The following is an 8,549-nucleotide window of genomic DNA, read 5'->3' as shown; positions in this document are numbered from 1 at the left end:
TAATTACATATGCATATGGGTGCCCCAAGGTTGACATCAGAAATCTCCAATTATACCATTTATCTTATTATTACTTGTTTTTGAGGCAGGGTCTTTCAATCAAACTCAGAATGCCCCAGTAAGGCTAGTCTTCCCTGGGCAGCTTGCTCTGGCCTCTGCCTTCTAAGCCTAGAGTTATAGGCAGGCTGTTATGCACGCCAAGCATTTATATGAGTTCTGGGGAATTTTTGTTCTTTCATATGGCAAGAGTTTTAACCATTAGCCACCTTCCCAGGCCCTGGAACAAGAGTGGCCCCCGGATGAACTGATGAATGTCTCTTTGAGTCATGGAGACATGATGATACATCTAAGATCCAAAGCCTCTACAAGCTAGGTGACATTCAGGGAACAGTCTCTGTTGAGAGCCTTTACAGACTGATTGCTCCGGGGCCATGGGGCGGTCATCCCATTTCTATTGTTGAAGCCACTCAACTTGGGGTTCACTGCAGCATTTACCCAGCAAGCACATAGGACTGCTAAACAAAGTCATTCAGGTAAGCATCTACAGTGGAGTTACTCGCCAAAGTCACTGCTCTAGAATTTGGTCACAGGAATTCAAGTCACCTTTCCAGTGTTCCATCTCTTGCTGCAGAGATATCTTTCAGAAACACTCGGGGCCCGGGTACCATGGAAACCACATGAGTACTTCAAAACGACACAGTGCAGAAGCAAAGCAGAAGCTCCGCCCCCTACACACACACACACACACACACACACACACACACACACACACAACCAGGGAAAGCACTGTCTCCTGGTTCTTATCATTTCTTCACATGCCCATAAATGCTAATATCCAAACCATCTCCATCTGCTGGTGCACAGGTCACGTTCACTGGCATGCTGGCACCACATGGCCTTTGTGCACCTCCAAGTGCTTGTATGTATCTGCAGGCTGTTTACTCTGACAACTGGCTGATGGCTGATGTGTCTGACGGGCCCCTTCAGCCTTGCTCAAAAGAAGAAAAGTCACTTGAGAAACTGATTGGGTTCTGCCGACACTGAAGGACTTGACAAGCACACCCCCAAGGTTTCCAACATCTCTCACAGCGCTGAAAACCCATCCAAGTGCCTACAGCAAGGTCATGTCTAAACACACAGTGGCATTGCCCCAGCACGCCAGTTATGAGGCGCGCCCTAGAAGGATTTGCTCCATGAATTCTGTAGAAGGACTTGCATTCGGAGGAAAACAGAAGGAAGAAATAAAACATGCTTCTGCAAAACCCATTAATAGTGTTTCCCTTAGACCTGTTGAATTTCTGGTGTGTTGGGGAGGTAAGGGGGATGACATTTATCCCTGGCAGTGAGGACAGAGCCAAGCGAGTCCATCCCACAGCTCTGGAGCATACTTTGGTCAGGGACAGACTCCAAGGTCCTGTCCCTCTGCCATCTACATTCCATCCAGCCGGGGCCTTATTGATTTTTGTCTAACCACATGGCATGCAGCCCTTGGCACCACCAGATCTGGGAGCTGTGGTTTCTTCAGAGCAACTGCCATTGCTCCTTGGGGCAGAGGGTCTGGCGGATCAGAGCACAGTGGTGGTTTCAAGCGCAGTTAGGATAAAAATCTTCAAGGATCAGGGGTATGATAAAGAGAGAATTGTGTTTGGTTTGCTTAGCATCAAAGATGATGAACCCCCAAAGAAGTTTTCACAGAGTATTACCTTAAAAATCTCAGCCATTCTACCTTGACACCCAGAGAATTCAAGCTTACTCCAATTATGCAAGGTGTGATAGTCATGCCATATTTTTAAAGAGTTTAGCTATCACTTAAATTGCGGGCAGGCTACCTGTAGACTTGGAAGTCTGCAAGTACTTAATATAGTACTTCTTTTAACCATTTTGTAAAGAAGAACTGTCAGCAAATTTCCCATGAGCAGAGTTCAGGGTGAGGAGCCGGTCAGAGTTTTTGAGGGAGCACGCTGTCATGTCCATCTGGACATAAATCATTTTGAGATGTCCCCGAGGATCCCCAATGGCACTGTCAACCTCAGCTCCTCACAGCAGAGAGCCTCAGACGAACTCCTCCATGAGCCAGCCACCGCCTGCTTTAAAGAAAACTCATTGAAACCAGGTCCAGGGGAAGTGAAAACTGCATGGGGGCGCATGTTCGGAAAAGGAACAACTGGAATCTGGATCTTGGCTCCAACATCAACTAGCGATGACTGCCCCGGCCAGTCTCATCCCCCCCCCCCCCCCCGAAGGCCACTCTATTCCCGAATCAGGCATTAACACCACGTGGCCACAATGCGCTGTGAAGACTGAGTGTGCAGAGGGGGTCTCTTCTCCCTGCCACCACTCCAGATGGATGCTCTCCAGAGGACGACAACCCATGGCCCTCTTCCGTAATGACCTAACCCTCCCAAGTTCAGATTCAGTGTTTCAGCCACTTAAGATTTCTTCGTGGTGCTCTGTTCTTGGAGGACGTTGAAGCAAAGCCTCTGGTTTAGCTGTGCATTCTCTGACGTATTGGGTATTGAGAATGTCAGAGCGAAACGGCGGTGACTTTGGGCTTTGATAGGGTCTAGAAAATGGGCAGGGACAGAAAGCTAAGGGACCGTCCTCTGATACTGGATCACCTAGATAGGAAACTAAAGGAAATACTCTTAAACGGGAATGGATTTCTGACTGTGATTGTTACTGGAATATTGTGATGTCACGATCTAAGTTTTTAGGCTCGAATATTCTCAATGATGCTAGACAGCCCCACCAGTATTGATTCCCCACATCTGGCTTTTTACATAGTGGCTGGGGTTCCGACTCGGATCCTCAGGCTTGCTGGGTGAGTTCTTTCCTGGCTGAGCCATCTTTCCTCCTGCAGCCTTGGTACCTCATCATTTTGAACCTAGCAACATCACACAGCTGGCTCGTCTTTCTGCTGTGCAAATGAGGTCTATTTAAAATCGCTCCTACCCACCACTCTCTTCCCTGCTCTGAAAGCACATCCGTGGAGCCGACTGCCTCTAATGTATTTTCGCTCCATCTCAAATCATAACAGCAGGTGGATGCTAACACCCAAACTGCAGGGCTGACACGGGAGTAGAAACCGCATCTTCTGAAAAACGCCGCCATCCATCTTGCATGGCATTCTGATGGATTGTTTCATAGCCACAGCAAAACAAGGCTGCAAGGGGGAAAAAAAAGCACTGTCCCCGGAAAGGAAGCAGGAAGCGGAGACAGGCTAGAAAGACACCTTTCTCTTCTTGCAGCCCAGCCCTTCCGTTCCTATGAATGCCAGTCTGCCTAGCCTCCTAGAGCCTGCCTGTGTCTGGGTGGCCTACTAGAGCCTCGTGAAATAGGAATCCAGCATTGATAAGGACAGGAAGAACATTTCCCTTACAGCAGGGAGGAAATCCAGGGAGGTCAGCTTACAGGGCAGTCCCTGTCGGAGACAAGGGACATTCAAAGCACCAGGACAAAAATAGGTCCTCTTTTGGCTCTGCCTGAAGTAGGACATCCTGGACGATGCTCTCATTAGACAAACAAAAGACTGCCTCTGTCTAGTTGAACTTGACCTGGCTGTCCGCAGAGGAGAGCTTTCTCCTTATTTGAAGCTGCTGGAGTTCACACACAGACTTTCTGTGCCCAAAGCACAAATGTAAGGAGCTATTACCGAATAATAATGATAATAATATAAATGAAAAATTAAAAAAATCAGCCACAGAAAGCGATGATAGCATTATTAAACCTTATACTACAAGTCATGATGGCATCGAGCAGGTTTTTAAAATCGCGCATCAAAAGGAGCAAGTCAGGAAAACGTGACCATATTCTTCCACAGAAAATAGTTACATATTAACATGAAACCACGTTTCTCCAGGAACACAAGAAGGAGCCTCCTTTGGGTTTGTGTGTGCAAATGTTTGGGTTTCGTTGTTGCTGCTGTTGTTTGCTGTTTTTGAACTAGCTCTTAATATGATAACCCAGTTCAGGGCTACAGAGGTGACTCTGTTGTGGAATGTTAGCTGAAGACGTGTTACTTTCGTTTATGCTGCGGAAAATTTGTTTAATGATGCAGAGATGTGTTGCGTTCTTTTATGTTGCATTTGTTTAACTCTGTGAAGCTGTGCTACTCTGCTTGTTTAAAACCCCTGATTGGTCTAACATAGAGCTGAACGGCCAATAATGAGGCAGGAGAAAGGATGGAGGGGCTGGCAGGCAGAGAGAATAAATAGGAGGCGAAATCTGGGTAGAGAAGATCAAGGAGCGAGAAAACAATGGGCAAGTCACTCAGTAACACAGCCAGACACGGACTAAGAAGGAAAGAAAAGATAGTTAGAAATAGAGAAAGGTAAAAGCCCAGAGGCAAAAATAGATGGGATAATTTAAGAAAAGCTGGCAAGAAACAAGTCAAGCTAAGACTGAGCATTCATAAGGAAGAATAAAACTCTGTGTGATTTATCTGGGTATTCGGTGGTGGGCCCCCGAAAAAAGCCAAAAGACTGACAAACAATTACATGCACTGGCTGCTCTTGCAAAGGACCAGGGTTCAATTCCCAGCACCTGTATGGTGGCTCACAAGCATCTGTAACTCCAGTTCGGAGACATCCAACTTCCTCTCTGGTTTCTATGGACGCTGGACACACGTGGTACACAGGTATACACACAGGAAAGAAAATGCCAATATACATAAACTAAAACTAAAAAAAAAAAGGAACTATAAAAGAAAGCCCAATATGTAAAAGCAGAATAAAAAGACAATTTTCATTATTAAAAATACCACATACAATCCAATTATCCCAGCGGGCTTGCTCACTATAAAACTAATTAATGAGAATAATAGTTGCTTTAATTTACCCCACAATTTCAAACCGAACATTGCAGATAGTAATTGTCGCATATTTTGCCCGTTCTTTCTGCTTTGGCTACAGAGAATTGAAAATTTCCCAATACAGACAAGCAGTTGTGACGAGTCAATTTCTCACCCTGCCGCATCAGGAGACCCTCCAGTTCCCCAGAGATGGAGAAACAAGCATAATTTAAACCAAGAGGCAAAGGAGGCCGCTAGCAAGAGTCCATGCCTGAAGGGCTGTAATATGATTAGCATTTGTATCTTATTAGAGTTTACACAATAGTTCATAAAAGACCACTTTAAAGCCATTGAAACATTCATCATCGTCTTGGTTATCTGTCAGTCTCTTTGCTGGGCGTCCCCCACCACTGAGGGTCTCTCACCATCAGGGCGATCCTGTTCTGATTCCCGCAACATCCTGTCCTTCGTTAGCCAGCGCCACTTCTCTTCTGCGTCATCCTTGGTTCAAGTTTCCCCGGTGCTCACGTCCCGTCCTGAAGACTGTACCCAAGGACTGTCACCTTCCACAGAGGTCCCAGTCCCTAAGCTTGGATCTATGCTTTCTTTTACCAGACTTGACTGACATCAGTGTGTTGTTTGGTGGCACTCCCTCTACCACAGACTAGGGCTTCCTCTTTCGACTCCAGGCCTGTGCCATGTGCTGATTTGTCCGCTCAGGTCAAATAATCCTATTCTTCCTATCAGCTATTATTCCAGAACTCTCTATTTTTCTAGCTGAAGGCGGGCATGGGTTGGTCTCCTTTCTTGAGGCCAGTCACTCAAGAAAGCAATGGCATTCTTAAAATTTGCATTCTATAGCCCCTGGGGCAGAGGGCGAGGGCTCTCTCTACCTCATCCTTAGCTGCGGCTGGTCAAAAGGATTCTGCCAGGTGAGAATGTGGCATCTTCAAGACAGAGGACGAAACAGGCAATGTTAGCACTATGCTGCAGATGTAAGAATCGGGAAGAATCAAGGACTACTGAGATCACAGAGGGATGAAAAGTTCATCCATGCCACAGATGTGGTCTCTACACAAAGGAAGAAATGGGCTCCTACGCTAGAAAGAGTCATCCATGCTCACCATGCTAGCACATAGGTGTCGGAGGACACTGGAGACGGAAAGGGCTTGAGAGAGCTCACGCCTGGAACGTAGCTGGGTTGCCGACATTCGAAGAGCGCTATTTTGCTTCAGCCTGCCCTCGGAATTTAACAAGTCCCAACAGGTCTTGTTAATGTGACTATGAGGGAGGCCCCCTCCCCATGTCACCCGAAGTCAGTGTCATCTTGGAACAGCGAAGGCTGAAGGACAGAGAAGAGCTGCGGAGGGTTGGTGAGCCAGAACGGAAGAGGTACGCGCTCGCGCTCGTGGTTCCTCCCCTGGGGCTCGGGTGCTAGGCTGCGGGCTCTGAGTCGGTGTTTACAAGAAGGGCTTTTCTTCTACTGGCCGCATCATTTCTGCTCCCACTGTTCTAGTCTGCTGTTTCTACCAGCAAACCAGTCGAGCCTGGCGAGCTTCAGTCAGCTATGGGCTGGAAAGAGGATGTGCATGGCCAAACAAACATGGCCCCAAAGGGCTCTGGGTGCCAAGTCCTAACTGGCCTTGGTGATCTATTTAACCAGTGTTCACATGTAGAAAAAAAGGCCATGGGATTCTTACTTTCTTTCTTTTTAAAATTTCAATTATTTTATCTTTTATTTCTTATATGTATGGCTGTTCCCCCTGCATGTGTGCTTATGTATCACATGCATGCAGTGCTCACAAAGGCCAGAAGGGGGCATTAGATCCCTTTTCTGGAGTGACAAATGGCTGTGAGCCACCATGTGGGTGCTGGGACCCAAACCCCAGTTCTCTGCCGAGCGGCTGGTGCTCCTAACTCTGAGCCTTCTTCCCAGGCCCTGTGTGAACCCGTGGCTAGGGTGCTTGGAAGGATTTAAAGAGAGAACAATTGGAACACGGTGTCCGCATTGCCTGGCACATCCCTGGAACAGAAAATGTTGGCTGCTCTATCTTCCATACAGAAAGGCTTCCAGACAAGTTGCAATGCGACAAAAACCCTTTGGGTTGGCATCATCCAATGCACTGGGGTGGAAGGTGCTGGAAAACCGAAATGTGCTGTGTTTTTCCACTGACTAGGTGCTTCCCGTGGGGACTGAATGGCTATCAGAGCAACACAGAGAATAATGCTGACCAGATGCTCAGGGGTGCCATAATCTAAAGTTATGTTTTTAATAATGTCTTTTTTAGAAGCTACAACTCAACTCTTCCTTCCTCAGGGAGAGTCTTACTATGTGTCTGGTGCACCTTCGAGGGCGGCCCGCTTTTCCTAATGAACTGGCTGGAGCACTTTGGATGAACAGATGAGAGAAAGGGGCACAGAACCCAAGAGTGAAAAATCAAGCTTATGTAAAAGTAGCTACCACAGAGCCAGTGACCGGTAGCTTTAAACTTACCAGAGAATTAGATTGGCCTTAATGGGACCAGTAAAAACACACTGATAACATAATTAAATACATGGGATTTTTGTTTTTCAAGACAGGTTTTCTCTACATATTCCTGGGTGTCCTGGAACACTCTGTAACTCAGGCTGGCCTTGAACTCACAGAAATCTGCCTGCCTCTGCCTCCCGTGTGATAGGGTTAAAGGCATGTACCATCATTGCCTGGCAAAATATATGGGATTTTAAAACTGTGTGCATGCGTGTGTTTGTGTGCACACATGCACTCATTGAGTTACCTTGCCAACCTAGGAATGTGTGAGCTTATTCTAATTCAGATTGAAATATAAATAACAGATGTGGTGGTGTATGCTGAGAGTCCTAGCAGATAGGAAGCGGAAGCAGGAGGAAACAAGTTTAAGCTGGCCTCAGCTGGTTTAAATAACGAATTTAAATTATGAGAACATAATGAGTTCACGGCCAGCCTGGTCTCCATAGTAAGTTCAAAGCTAACCTGAGCTACCCACGTGGCCCTGTCTCATAAAAGAGAAGGTAGAGCAAAATGAATTACCTAAAATCAGAAGCTAAGCCTCATCGAGGTGGGTGACAAAGCATTTATCACCAGCACCCACACCACAAGGAACTTAACTGTGTCGGGAGAGGGTCAGTTCAGGGCTGGAGAGACAGCTTAGCAGTGAAGACTGTGCTTTTGGTAAGGACCCGAATTTGGTTCCCAGGATCTGCATCAGGAGGCTCACAATCACCTGTAACTCCAGCTCCAAGGGATCTGAGGCCCTCTTCTGGATGCTATGGGCATTGCACTCATGCAAACAGATCCCCACACCAAAGCACACAGTTATAATGAAGAATAAATCTTTAACAACAAGAATCAACTTATAAGGGGATTAAATTCCACTTTCAAAAGACAGATGCATGATATAAGCACTGCCAGAGTCTGGTCCTGTGAGTCTCTTAGTCCGAGAGTTAAAAGCTTGGCCATTATTTTCAGGGCTGTCTTTATCTGTAAAGCGCCCACATCTGTAACGAACTACACACCTGTCTATGCGCTCAACCCATTCTTTCCAACTCCTCTAAGATGCTCTGATGGGGATTGAGGGATGCTCTGACGGGGATTGAGGAAAGCTCTCTGGGTCCTGGCCTAACTAGAAACTTCCACCCGACAGACAAGCACTTAGAGGAGTCACAATCATAGCTGCTTTCTGTGCCTGCCAGGGACCCTCCTCCTGCAGGCCCCTCCTCCTGCCGAGGCCCCTCCTCCTGC

The sequence above is a fragment of the Microtus ochrogaster genome, linkage group LG2 (assembly GCF_000317375.1).
Source record: "Microtus ochrogaster isolate Prairie Vole_2 linkage group LG2, MicOch1.0, whole genome shotgun sequence".
In the NCBI taxonomy this organism is placed as follows: domain Eukaryota; kingdom Metazoa; phylum Chordata; class Mammalia; order Rodentia; family Cricetidae; genus Microtus; species Microtus ochrogaster.
This window is presented reverse-complemented; position numbering follows the sequence as displayed.